This window comes from Mobula birostris, chromosome 4 (genome assembly GCF_030028105.1).
Source record: "Mobula birostris isolate sMobBir1 chromosome 4, sMobBir1.hap1, whole genome shotgun sequence".
NCBI classification, from domain to species: Eukaryota; Metazoa; Chordata; class Chondrichthyes; order Myliobatiformes; family Myliobatidae; genus Mobula; species Mobula birostris.
In genome coordinates this window covers 49484938-49498906 of record NC_092373.1, presented here as the reverse complement: position 1 = coordinate 49498906, position 13969 = coordinate 49484938, and the positions used below count along the sequence as shown (strand labels likewise).

Here is a 13969-nt window from a genome sequence, read left to right as displayed (position 1 = left end):
CATCCACAGGAATCAGTACTGGGACCTCTGCTGTTTGTGATGTATATAAATGACCTGGATGAAAATGTAGATGGGTGTGGTAGTAAGTCTGCAGATGATACAAAGATTGGTGGCTTTGTGGATAGTGTCGAAGATTGGCAAAGAGTACTGCAGGATATATAACAGTTGCAGATATGGATGGAGAAATGACAAATGGAGCTTCAAAGTTCAAAGATCAAGGTAAATTTATTACCAAAATACATACATGCAACCATATACAACCCTGAGATTCATTTTTGTGGGCATTCACAGTAAAAACAAAGAAACACAATAGAATCAATGTAAAGCTGCACACAAGATGGACAAACTACCAATGTGCTAAAGACAACAAACTGTGCAAATACAAAAAGAAAGAAAAACAAAACGATAATAATAATAACAAATAAGCAACAACTATCGAGAGCATGAGATGAAGAGTCCTTGAACGTAAGTCCATGGGAAGAGTTCAGTGTTGTGGCGAGTGAAGGTTATCCCCTCTGGTTCAAGAGCCTGATGGTTGAGGGTTAATAACTGTTCCTGGACCTGGTGGTCTAGATCCGGTGGCTCCTATACATCCTTCCTGATAGCAACTGTGAGAAGAAAGCACGGCCAGGATGGTGGGGGTCCTTGATGATGGATGTTGTTTTCCTGTGATAGTGCTCCTTATAGATGTACTCAATGGTGGGGATAGCTTTACCCATGATGGACTGGACAGTATCCGCTACTCTTTGTAGACTTTTATGTTCAAGGGTATTGGTGTTTCCATACCAGGCTGAGATGCAGTCAATATATTCTCCACTATACAAATATAGAAGTTTGTCAAAGTTTTAGATGACATACTGAATCTTCACAAACTTCTAATATAGTAGAGCAGCCATGCTTTCTTTGTAATGACACATGTGCTGGAGCCATGCTAGATCCTCTTAAATGATAACACCAAGGAATTTAAAGTTGCTGACCCTCTCCACCTCTGGTTCTCCCATGACGACTGGCTCATGGACCTCTGGGTTCCTCCTCCTGAAGTCAATAATCAGCTCCTTGGTCTTGCTGATATTAAGAGAGACGTTGTTGTTATGGCACCACTCAGCCAGATTTTCAGTTTCCCTTCTATATCCCTACCTATGACAATGGTGTCACCAGCAAAATTAAATATGGCATTGGAGCTGGTGCTTAGCCTCACAGTCATAACCATAAAGCCAGTTTAGCAGGGGGCTAAGCACACGGCCTTGTGGTGCACCTGTGCTGATGATGATTTTGGAGGAGATGTTGTTGCCAATCCAAACTGACTGGGGTTTGCAAGTGAGGAAATCGAGAATCCAGTTGCACAAGGAGGTATTGAGGCCTAGGTCTTGAAGCTTGTTGATTAGTTTTGAAAGGGTGATAATATTGATTGCTGAGCTGTAGCTAGTGAAGAGCATCCTGATGTATGCATCTTCACTGTCCAGATGTTTCAGGGTTGAGTGAAGAGGCAATGTAATGGCATCTGCTATGAACCTGTTGTGATGGTAGTCACTCAGCAGTTGATATTTCATTACCAATCTCTCAAAATACTTCTTCACAGTGAGTGTAAGTGTTTCTGGACAATAGTCACTGAGACAAGCTACTACATTTTTTGGGCACCAGTATAGTTGAAACCTGCTTAAAGCAGGTGGGTACATCAGACTGCCGAAGTAAGAGGCTAAAGGTATCAATGAACACTCCAGCTGGTTGATTAGCACAAGTACCCTATCTGGACCAGATGCCAACCCAGACAAATGTGAAGTATTACACCTTGGTAGTCAAATGTACACATGGCCCTTAACAGTGTTGATGAGCAGTGGCATCTTGGGGTCCAAGTTCATAGGTCCTTGAAAGTATCTATACAGGTTGATAGGGTGGTTAAGAAGGCATATGGCTTGCTCACCTTTATTAGTTGAGGCATTGAGTTCAAAGGTCAGGAAGTTAGGTTACAGCTTTATAAAACTCTAGTTAAGCAGCACCTAGAGCATTGCATACAGTTCTGGTTGTTCCATTATAGGAAGAATGTTGATGCTTGGGAGATGGTGCAGAAGGGGTTTACAGGGATGTTGTCTGGATTAGAGGACATGTGCCATAATGAGAGGTTGGAGAAGCTTGGGCTATTTTTTCTGGAGTAGAAAAGGCTGAGGGGAGATCTGATACAGGTTTATAAGATTATGAGAAGTATAAATTGAGTAGGCAGATAGTATCATTTTACCATGGTTGAAATGTCTAATACTAGTGGGAATGCATTTAAAGTGTGAGGGGGGCATTTCAAAGAAGATGTGAGGGGCGAATTTTTTTCCACAAAGACTGGTGAATGCCTGGAATGCACTTCCTGGGGTGATGTTAGAGGGAGATATAATAGAGAGTTTTAAGAGACGTTTAGATAGGCACATGAATGTTAGGAAAAGGGAAAGATATGGATATTGTGTAGGCAGAAGGGATTAGTTTAGTTGACCATTTGATTACTAATTTAATTGTGGGCTGAAGGGCTAGTTCCTGTGCTATACTGTTCTATGTTCTAATAACCTTTGCTTTAGCAATTTCGCTTACCTCAATCAGATCCTTATTCAGTCTTTCAGCCTTTAGGGAAAACAAACCTAGCCTCATTGTTGAAATACCCTATACCATATAACATCCTGGTAAATCTATTCTACACCCTCCAGTGCAGTCAAACCTTCCTGAAAGCTGGCAACCACAGTGGTACACAGAACTTCAAAAGTCATCTAACTTACGTTTTATACAGCTCTACCTTAATTTCATTGCTATTACATTATTTTCCCCAGCTGATGACAAAAAGAATCCCATATGACTTCTTAACTCCTGTATTGTTGCCTTTGGGGATCTTTGAACATGTACATCAAGGTCCTTCAGAACGTCCCAGAGTACACCCTTCATTGTATATAGAGTATATCCTAACCAACCGGTCCTTCCAAATTGTTTCAACTCAGTTTATAAGGATTAAATTTCATTTACCATTGCTCTACTCATCTTACAAACTCAACATTATCATTCTTTAGCCAAGGACTAACCTGCAATCAACACCATCACCAACTTTGTACCATCTACAAACTTAATAACTGTACCTCCTTCATTGACACCCAAATTGCTCGAATATATCTAGCAAGCAGTAAGGTTCCCAAGCAGCACACACAAAATGCTGGAGGAACTCAGCAAGTCAGGCAGCGTCTGTGGAAATGAATAAATTGTTGACGTTTCAGGCCAAGACCCTTCTTCTGAATTGGAAGGAAAGGGGAAGACACCTGGACAAAAAGGTGGGGGGAGGGGAAGGAAGACAGCGAGAAGGTAAAAGGTGAAGCCAGCTGGGTAGGAAAGGTAAAGGGTGGGAGAGGTGATAAGCAGATGAGAAGAGGTAAGAGGTCAGTGTGGGGAATAGAAGAGGAGGGAAGGGGAAAGGAAAGGAAGTATTTTATTACTGGAAGCAGAAATCGATATTCATGCCATCAGGTTGTAGGGTACCCAGACAGAATATGAAGTGTTGTTTCTCCACCTTTTTATCGCTGGGGGATCGCTCTGCTGCCAGAGAGGGGAGACTGCCTTTTTATTGCTGGTGAGAGTCCTCTGCTACCGAGAGAGAAGACTGCCCTTTTGTCACAGGTGAGATTGCTCTGCTATGGAGACGGAGAATGTTGCCCAAGTTTCCTGAGTTTTGGATGTGGACTTGGACTGTTGACTTTGTTTCAGCCTTATGGTTTTTTTCTGTTGTGTTTTTCACCCAATCTTTTTCTTTTTTGGGTGTGGAGGAGGGGGAGCAGGATTGGGGGGGGGGGTCAATGTGCCTCTTCCATTTTTGTTTGTTTTTTTGTGCGGGGAGGAGGGATTTGGGGATTGATGTTTGTGCTGCTGTTCTTTTCTTTCTTGGTTTCATGGCTACCTGGAGAAGCAGCAGCTCAGAATTGTATACTTTGATAAGAAATGAACCTTTGAACCTTGAAGGCGGCCTCATCGTGGCACAAGTGGAGGCAATGAACCGACATGTCGGAATGGGAATTAAAACGCTCGGCCATCGGGAAAGTTCTGCTTTTTGCAGATGGAGCAGAGCTGCTTGACGCAGCTGTCCCCAATTAACGATGGGTCTCACCAATGTAGAGTAGGCCGCATCAGGAGCACCAGACACAATAGATGACTAGAGCAGATTCACAGGTGAAGTGTTGTCTCACCTGGAAGGACTATTTGGGCCCTGAATGGAGGTGAGGAAAGAGGTGAATCAGAATCAGAATCAGGTTTACGATCACCGGCATGTGACGTGAAATTTGTTAACTTAGCAGCAGCAGTTCAAGACAATACATAATCTAGCAGGGAGAGAGAAAACAAAATAAAATATAATAATAAATAAACAATCAATTATGTATATTGAATAGATTATTAAAAAATGTGCAAAAACAGATAAACCGTATATTAAAAAAGTGAGGTAGTGTCCAAAGCTTCAATGTCCATTCAGGAATCCGATGGCAGAGGGGAAGAAGCTGTTCCTGAATTGCTGAGTGTGTGCCTTCAGGCTTCTGTATCTCCTACCTGATGGTAACAGTGAGAAAAGTGCATGCCCTGAGTGCTGGAGGTCTTTAATAATGGACGTTACCTTTCTAAGACACTGCTTCCTAAAGATGTCCTGGGTACTTTGTAGGCTAGTATCGAAGATGGAGCTGACTAGATTTACAACCTTCTGCAGCTTCTTTCTATCCTGTGCAGTAGCCCCTCCATACCAGACAGTGATGCAGCCTGTCAGAATGCTGTCCACGGTACAACTGTAGAAGTTTTTGAGTGTATTTGTTGACATGCCAAATTGCTTCAAACTCCTAATAAAGTATAGCTGCTGTCTTGCCTTCTTTATGACTGCATCAATGTGTTGGGACCAGGTTAGATCTTCAAAGATCTTGACACCCAGGAACTTGAAACTGCTCATTCTCTCCACTTCTGATCCCTTTATGAGGATTGGTATGTGTTCCTTTGTCTTACCCTTCCTGAAGTCCACAATCAGCTCTTTCGTCTTACTGACGTTGAGTGCCAGGTTGTTGCTGCGGCACCACTCCACTAGTTGGCATATCTCACTCCTGTACGCCCTCTTGTCACCACCTGGGATTTTACCAACAATCAGCAAATTTGTAGGTGGTATTTGAGCTATGCCTAGCCACACAGTCATGTGTACACAGAGATTAGAGCAGTGGGCTAAGCACACACCCCTAAGGTGCGCCAGTGTTGATCGTTAGCAAACAGGATATGTTATCAACAATTTGCACAGACTGTGGTCTTCCGGTTAGGAAGTCGAGAATCCAATTACAGAGGGAGGTACAGAGGCCCAGGTTCTGCAACTTCTCAATTAGGATTGTGGGAATGACGTATTAAGTGCTGAGCTATATTCGATGAACAGCATCCTGATGTAGGTGTTTGTTTTGTCTAGGAGGTCTAAAGTCATGTGAAGAGCCAAGGAGATTGCGTCTGCCGTTGATCTATTCTGACGATAGGCAAATTGCAATGGGTCTAGGTCCTTGCTGAATTAGTTCAGTCTTGTCATAACCAACCTCTCAAAGCATTTCATCACTGTCGATGTGAGTGCTACCGGGCGATAGTCATTAAGGCAGCCCACATTGATCTTCTTAGGCACTGGTATAATTGTTGCCTTTTTGAAGCAAGTGGCAACTTCTGCACGTAGCAGTGAGAGGTTGAAAATGTTCTTGAATATTCCCACTAGCTAGTTGGCACAGGTTTTCAGAGCCACAGCAGGTACTCCATCGGGACCTTCTGCCTTGCGAAGGTTCACTTTCTTTAAAGAGAGTCTAACACATCGGCCTCCGAGACAGAGATCACAGGGTCATCCCGTGCAGCAGGGATCTTCACAGCTATAGATGTGTTCTCCCTTTCAAAGCGGGCATAGAAGGCATTGAGTTCATCTGGTAGTGAAGCATCACTGCCATTCATGCTATTGGGTTTCGCTTGGTAGGAAGTAATGTCTTGCAGTCCCTGCCAGAGTTGCCGTGCATCTGATATCGCCTCCAACCTCATTCAAAATTGTCTCTTCGCCCTTGAAATAGCCCTCTGGAAATCATACCTGGTTTTCTGGTACAAGCCTGGGTTGCTGGATTTGAATGCCACAAATCTAGCCTTCAGCAGACAACGTACCTTCTGGTTCATCCACGGCCTTAGGTTTGGGAATGTACAGTATGTCTTCCTAGACACACACTCATCCACACAGGTTTTAATGAAGTCGGTAACAACTGCAGCATACTCATCCAGGTTCAAAGGTGAATCCCTGAATACAGTCCAGTCCACTGATTCAAAGCAGTCCTGTAGGCATTCCTGCACTTCTCTTGTCCAAACCTTCTTGGTCCTCACTACTGGTGCTGCAGTCATCAGTCTCTGCCTATACTCAGGAAGTAGAAGTACAGCCAGGTGATCAGACTTAATGGTAGTGTAACAATGGTCCAGTGTGGTGTTTCCTCTGGTATTGCAAGTGATCTATTGATGGTAATTGCTTAGTGATTTTCTCAATCTGGCCTTGTTAAAATCCCCCAAAACGATGTTGAAGGCGTTAGGGTGCGCAGTTTCGTGCATGTTGGTCCCATTGCTCAGATCATCTAAAGCAGGCGTAGCACTTTGGCTGCTTGCAGGGAGAAATGCCAGGTGGGAGGTCAGCAGGGTGGGACGAATGGACAAGGGAATCACGGAGGGAGCGATCCCTCCAGAAAGTGGGGGCGGGTGGGGGAGGAGGTAAAGCAATGTTTGGAGGTCGGATGCCTTTGGAGATGGCGGAAGTTGCAGAGAATAATGTGTTGGCTTCAAAGGCTCATGGGGTGGGAGGTAAGGACAAGAGGAACTCTATCACTGTTAAGGTAGTGGGAAGATGGGAATTAGTGTGGATATTTGTGAAATGGAGGAGATGCGGGTGAGGGCAGCATCAATGGTGGAGGAAAGGAAACCCCATTCTTTAAAGAAGGAGGATGTCTCTGATGTCCTGGAAAGGAAAGTCACATCCTGGAAACAGATGTGGCGGAGTCAAAGGAACTGAGAAAAGGGAATAGCATTTTACAGGAGACAGGTTGGAAGAAGTATAGTCACAATAACCATGGGAATTGGTAAGTTAAGTGTCCCAGCTCCAATCTTTGTAGTAAATGCATTCCAATCATAACAACAATTGTGGACCATTATCCTTTGCCTCAATTTTCCATACCCTATCTCTATTTGCTGAAACCTTTGTGTGCTTGCATGCTTTATCCCATCCTCATATACTTTGGTTACAATTTTCTTTATCATGGCCTTGCACCATTGCCTAATTTAAATCTGATTTAAGTCAGCGAACATTCCTCATAATGATATTGGTCCTTTCCCTGAAGAGGTGCAACATATCTGACTTGGTACCCTGGTCAAGTTATTTAACTTTATTTTGCTGTATGTTCAGATGCTGATTGTGACCATTCAACTTTGAGGTTCTGGCACATCTTACAGAAGCTTCTTTGAATCTATTGGAAAAAGAATCTGACACTTTCCTCACATTTCCTATGGATGTAATCTAGACAGCTGAGCAAGGACCTGCAAGAACATGATTTTGACTTATTTTCACAACCACCTCTTTGGAATCTATTTCCACCAAAGAAGGCAGAATGGGCACAAAGCTTAACTGAACAGGGTTATCAATGCAATTTTGTCTGGTTCCTTAGTTTTATACTTTATTGTTGCCAAACAATTGATACTAGAATGTACAATTATCACAGCGATATTTGATTCTACGCTTCCCGCTCCCTGGATTACAAATGGATAGTAAATATTAAAAATTTAAGTTATAATTCATAAATAGAAAATAGAAAAATGGAAAGTAAGGTAGTGCAAAAAAACCCGAGAGGCAGGTCCAGGTTTTTGGAGGGTACGGCACAGATCTGGATCAGGATCCGTTCAGCAGTCTTATCACAGTTGGAAAGAAGCTGTTCCCAAATCTGGCTGTACGAGTCTTCTCCCAGAGGGAAGAAGAACGAAAAGTCTGTTGGCTGGATGGGTCGTATCCTTGATTATCCTGGCAGCACTGCTCTGACAGCGTGCGGTGTAAAGTGAGTCTAAGGACGGAAGATTGGGGTGTGTGATGTGCTGCGCCGTGTTCATGATCTTCTGCAGCTTCTTTCGGTCTTGGACAGGACAACTTCCATACCAGGTTGTGATGCACCCTAGAAGAATGCTTTCTACGGTGCATCTATAAAAATTAGTGAGGGTTTTAGGGGACAGGCCAAATTTCTTTAGTTTTCTCAGGAAGTAAAGGCGCTGGTGGACGTTCTTGGCAGTGAACTCCGCTTGGTTGGACCAAGTCAGGTCATTTGTGATATTGACCCCGAGGAACTTAAAGCTTTTGACCTGTTCCACTTGCGCACCACTGATGTAAATTGGGTCCTGCGGTCCACTACTCTTTCTGAGGTCAACAACCAATTCCTTCATCTTGCTGATGTTGAGGGATAGGTTATTGTCTTCACACCATACCACCAGGTTCTTAATTTCCTCTCTGTGCTCAAACTCATCATTACCCGAGATACGGCCTACAATTGTTGTGTCATCAGCAAACTTGTATATTGAGTTTGATGGAAACTTGGCTACACAATCACAATGCCATTTATCTTTATTTTCATTTTAAAAATAGTTATGTAATTATTTATTTCAATTTTAATTGGTAACTGACATTTTTAAAGTTTTTAATTGCCAAAGATGTTTCTTTAGTAATGATAAAATCATCCACAACTTTAGCAAACAGCAAAGCTGATGCATGGATCTGCTGGCTTGCAGGACATCTGGAACAGACTCCTTCGATGCATTGTCAAAATCTCTGTTTGCCTCAGGCTCTGTCACTGATCTCAGGAATAACAACCTAAGTGGGAGTAGCAACATGGCATTAGGCTCTATGAGCCAGCTTTTCTATTTCTCAAATTCATGACTTTTATTCTACCTCAACATTATTTTCCTGTCCAATCCTCAAAGCCGTTGTTTCCACACATATCCTGTGTGACAGCCTACCATGTATGAGAATTGTAAAGACTTGCCCTCTCACTGAGTGCAAAAAAAATCACCTCAGTTCTCAATTACATAGTATTTTGATACTGCAAGCCCTTGATCTAGATCCCTTAGTTAAAGGAAACATCTTCCCTGCATCTCCCCTGATGAGTTCCCAAAGAGTTGTGTACTGTTTAATTAGGTCACCTTTCATGTTGGTAAAATCTAGAGAAAAGAGGCCTATACTATTAAATCCGTATCCATCACATGACGGAGAAAGGAGAAATTGAACGAAGCGAATACATACAGGTATGTTGGGGGTAGAATTGTGTACAACAACTCTGAGCAAATGGACAGGGAGAAAGATTTGATCCAGCAAGGAAATGGAAATGAAAGATTCAATTACCTTCACAAAATTTGTAACGCAGGTAAAATAAAGGACACTGATGTAGCTGAATTCCCAAGATGCATCGTGTGATCAGTTTCGTATCAGCCCAAAACAAGACAAGTAGTATTGAACTGTTTTAGGGACTGGACCCGGGAAGGTGGAAAGGAGCAGTGGCTTACTATTGTGAGGGCAGTAATATTAATTCAATTAGATTTATCCTGTGAAAGAGGCCCAATGAGATTAAAAGTAAAAATTTTAATTTGGGACAAGACCAATTTAATCAGAAACAAAAATAGAAAATGCTGGAAACACTCAGCAGGTCAGGCAGAGTGTCTACGGACAGAGAGACGGTTAATGTTTCAGGTTCAGACACTTCATCAGCGTCATCAGTTCTAACAGAGGGTAACAGATTAAATAAAATTTAACTATTTATCTTTCCACAGGTGCTGCCTGATCTGCTGAATGTTTGTAGAATTTTGCTTTTTTTAAGATTTCCATCATCTGCTGTTTTTGTTTCACTTTCATTTACTAGCAATCTGTTAAGATTTGAAAAAGGTGCAATAGAAATAACTAACTTAAAGGCAGAATTGTGACAGATCATGAAGAAACAATAGCCCAAAACCTAACTAGGCCAGCTACAGCTAAGTTGTGTCTGTCAGAGCAGGCCAGAAGCTGAGTACTTGACAACTTGTGAGTTACCTCTTGAACTCTGCCCTTAGTCTTTCCAACTTCAGAGCACATCAACTGGTTAGTGTCTGCTGTTTTCAAAATCAATTTTATCAATGTCCATAAAATCAAAGTACATATATGTCATCATATACAACCCTGAGATTCATTGTATTGTGGGCACACTCAATAAATCCATAGAATAATAATCATACAGAATTAATGAAAGATTACACCAACCTGAGTGTTCAACCGATAAATAAGCAATAGATATTCATAACGTGATATGCAGAATCCTTGAAAGTGAGTCCATAGGTTCAGGGACACCTATGGCAATTGAAGTTATCCCTTTTGATTCAACAGCCTGATGGTTGAGGGGTAGTAACTGTTCCTGAACCTGGTGAAGTGAGTTCTGAGGCTTCTGTACCTACTTCCTGATGGCAGCAGCAAGGAGTGAGCAGGTCCTGGGTGGTGGGGTCCCTGATGATGGATGCTGCTTTCCTACAACTGTGTTTCATGTGGATGTGCTCAGTGGTGGAGAGGGCTTTAACCGTGATGGACTGGGCCTTATCCACTACTTTTTGGAGGCTTTTCCAACACTTCACTACACATCTATAGAAGTTCGTTACAGTTGTAGGTGTCCTGCTGAAACTTCGCAAACTCCTAAAGAAGTAGAGGCCCCACTGTGCTTTCTTCACAATTGCACTTACATGCTGGGCCCAGGACAGATCCTCTGGAATAATAACAGGGAAATTTTAAGTTACTGACCCTCTCCACCTCTGATCTTCCAGTGAGGACTCAGCTCATGGACCTCTGGTTTCCTTCTCCTTAAGTCAATAATCAGCTCCTTGGTCGTGCTGACATTGAGTAGGAGATACCCTATTTACCGGTTCGACCATTACTTCCTCCATTGCATCCCATTGTTGATCCAATGTGTAAATTTAGAGCAAACACAGAAAATAGTGGAAATTCTCATCAGGTCAGGCTGCATTTGTGGGAGAAGAAACAGAGTCAGGGTACTAGGTCAGATATCATTCAGCAGAATTTGGTTTCTCCAACCTGAAACATTAACTCTGTTTCTCTCTTCAAAATGTGTCTGATCTATTTTTCTCTTTTTGCTTTAGATTTTCAGCATCTGAATATTTATTTTACTTCCGTGTAAATTTAGAAGGTGCATAACAGACTCGCTGAGACTTCTGTAATAGCATTTCCCAAACCCATGATCTTGACTACCTACTAATATCACAGGGGCAGTAGGAGCATGGAAACACTAACAATTGTAAATTCCCCAGCAAGTCATCAACCATCTGTCTCAGAATATATTACTGTTCCTTCCTCAGTGCTGGGTCTGGAATTTCCAACCCCGCCCCATTAATATAAGAATGCAGTGGGTTATAACAGCACTTACAACCACCTTATCAGCAGCTATTTCGGACAGCCATTAACTATTATTCTTTCTGCATATCACAACTATTAAATGTTTATTTGTTGAATTAAAAAATCATTGTATGATTCTGTTTATCTTATTGCTATGATCAAATTTCTGCATTTTGAAACACTTAAAAAAAAATCACCTTTCTGTGAAGACCCTATTTACCTGTTTGATCATTCGTCGTGTGAATATTACAAACGCAGATTTTTTTTCTCTGCAGAGTTAAAATTGCAATTAGTGCAATCAGTTGCTGCCTGTGATGTATGTGGGTGTCTGAAGCACCAGGTGGCAGCAGATGCAGGCAATTTTCAACATACTCGGCGCTCCAATCAGCACAACAAAGAACCAACCATCTTTGCCTTTTCCCGGTATTGTTTACAGTCGAATATATTTACCTAATTTAATAAGAAACTACCGAATATTTGTTTAAAGCTGTTAAGAGATACCATCACTTGAATATATACAAAGCTCCCAAATTACTACTGCACCTAACGTTAGAATATCCTATGCAAATTGCTTGTTCACATCTTGCATTCTCGTTTGCGGGTCTGATCATTAGCTTTTGAGAAAATCCCGTAAAATTGCATTATTTTGTCAGTGAACTTCGCGGCTTGACTAGAGGAAAAAGAATTAAGTGCAGCTGCTGAACCTTCACGAATATGTTGCTCATGACAAAATCCTAAGCAGTACTACCTCCCCCACAAAAAGCCAATTTAACACAAAGCAGTCGGCATCTGGATTCACGAAATAAACATCAATTCGGGGACCCTTCTCCCTCCTCCCCGTTACAGAATGCAGACCATCATTAAAGGGTCGGACCAGCACACACCCAACCCATCTCCATGGAAACATTGACCTCATGCTGCAACATGAAATCCAGGCTCATTGCTATGGAAACTATCCGTGACATCAAGCCCGAAATCCGTTACCATGGCAGTCCACCTACTGATTTAGCAGCTATTTATGTCTCCGTGCTCTGCGCCAACACGCTGCATTCGAGATGTTTCTGTTCCTGTGTGCAAAAGTTGCCATTTGCCAAATGATTAAACTAGAATCTGCTGATTTATATTGGGCACGAAAAAGCCCCATCATTTGCTTTGTAAAGGCTCCAACACAATGACCTGTTTGTAAAACGCCACTGCTCAGCTGAGACAAGTTTATGTCCGTACAAAGGAGACACAAGAACAGTATTCAAACAAAGCAGGGCGTTAACCGGCTACACTGGCACTTCGCACAAACGGCGTAGCGAGGGCGGAGATGCTTATGTTACCATCTTCACGGGCTGGTGAATTATTTGTACAAACATATATAGACAAGGTAACTGCGTGATTTCACATGCAGTTTTTTTGACTAAACGGCTGCCCTTCGTGGGTGAGGGGAAGCAGAACTCGTCCCTGGGGAGTGTATGGTTATCATCCAGTCTTCGCTGTGTAACTGCTATTGTTGCAGCAAGATGTTCAAAGCAGATAAATGTGCTAGCGATAGCAGTGAATCACTAAGGTCCCGCCCTCGTGTCTGTATTGGATAATGGTTGCAGTGTCTGTCGCTGGTCCCCGCACGCCCAAACAGGCGAAGCTCAAAAGAAAAGCCTCTAATTTTGTTTCGATTTAATATATTAATTTATTTTGGTTAGGTACTATGATGTAATTTCGTCGTAAACTTAGTGTTGCGGACTTCCATAAGGGACAAAATGTGTGGTTTGCCGCGACAGTGGATAGTAAAGTGCTTTGTTTTTGCATGAAGCCGCTCTTGGGGAAGTTGCAGTTGCGGAATTGACCGCCAGGGTTTAAACATTTTCAATTAAATGTATTTCTAAACATCGATCCTTTTTTTAAAAAAAAAGCTTTGAATACAAGCACTTCAATCTGACCTTTGTTAAACTAATTCTCATGATTGCAGATCCATATTTCGAAATAATCTGACTTCAGGCACTGAGGTGCTCGGCAGCCTGCGGTGCTGGTTGCTTGCCGAAGTCTCGAATTTCGCATTATCTTCTCTTGGCAGACAGAGTGAAGCTGAGAGCTTGCAAAATGGCTTCTGCTGATGTTTGGGATAATGCGGCTTTTCTCCATGGGTGGTTCTTTTTGCGCTGCAGGCGGGTGTACGCGGGGGTGGGGAAGGTTTTTGTCTGTGTTTGAAGCAAGAACAATGCCCCCAGCTGCAGATGTGGAGATTGTTGTCCTCATCAATAAATAATGGTGGAAATTAGCAGCCAGAACAATGCGCTGTTTCTTCGCAAGTTAAAGCTTGTTTTCATCCTATCACCGTTTCCTTGTGTTTATTGGCCATAAAGAAATACGAGTGCAAAGCTCAGTGTTTTTGTTCTTTATGAGGCGGCTGCAGTTTATTAAAGTATTGATGTGCGGCTCTGCCCTACAGCGCCCCTTTGCAATGGTCCAGTCCGCGCCGCTGCCCGCTACTGTTACTGTTGGAAGGTTTCTGCGTAAACAGCAGGCAGAGGGAAGCTCAGCATTTCCTGCCTG

General features: G+C 42.5%; 1 long non-coding RNA gene across 4 annotated transcripts in view; it reads right to left on the bottom strand.

The window, feature by feature from the left end:
- Nucleotides 1-13969, bottom strand: part of LOC140196322 (uncharacterized) — an 85926-nt gene that overhangs the window by 35734 nt on the left and 36223 nt on the right. The window contains exon 1 of one of the 4 annotated variants that reach the window (XR_011885677.1): nucleotides 13357-13897. The exons of 2 other annotated variants lie outside the window; for them this stretch is intronic. This is a non-coding gene — a long non-coding RNA (uncharacterized lncRNA). Of the gene's footprint in view, nucleotides 1-10294; nucleotides 10841-13356; nucleotides 13898-13969 lie in introns of those variants that run through there. One more of the 4 variants, XR_011885678.1, reaches the window with a different exon arrangement.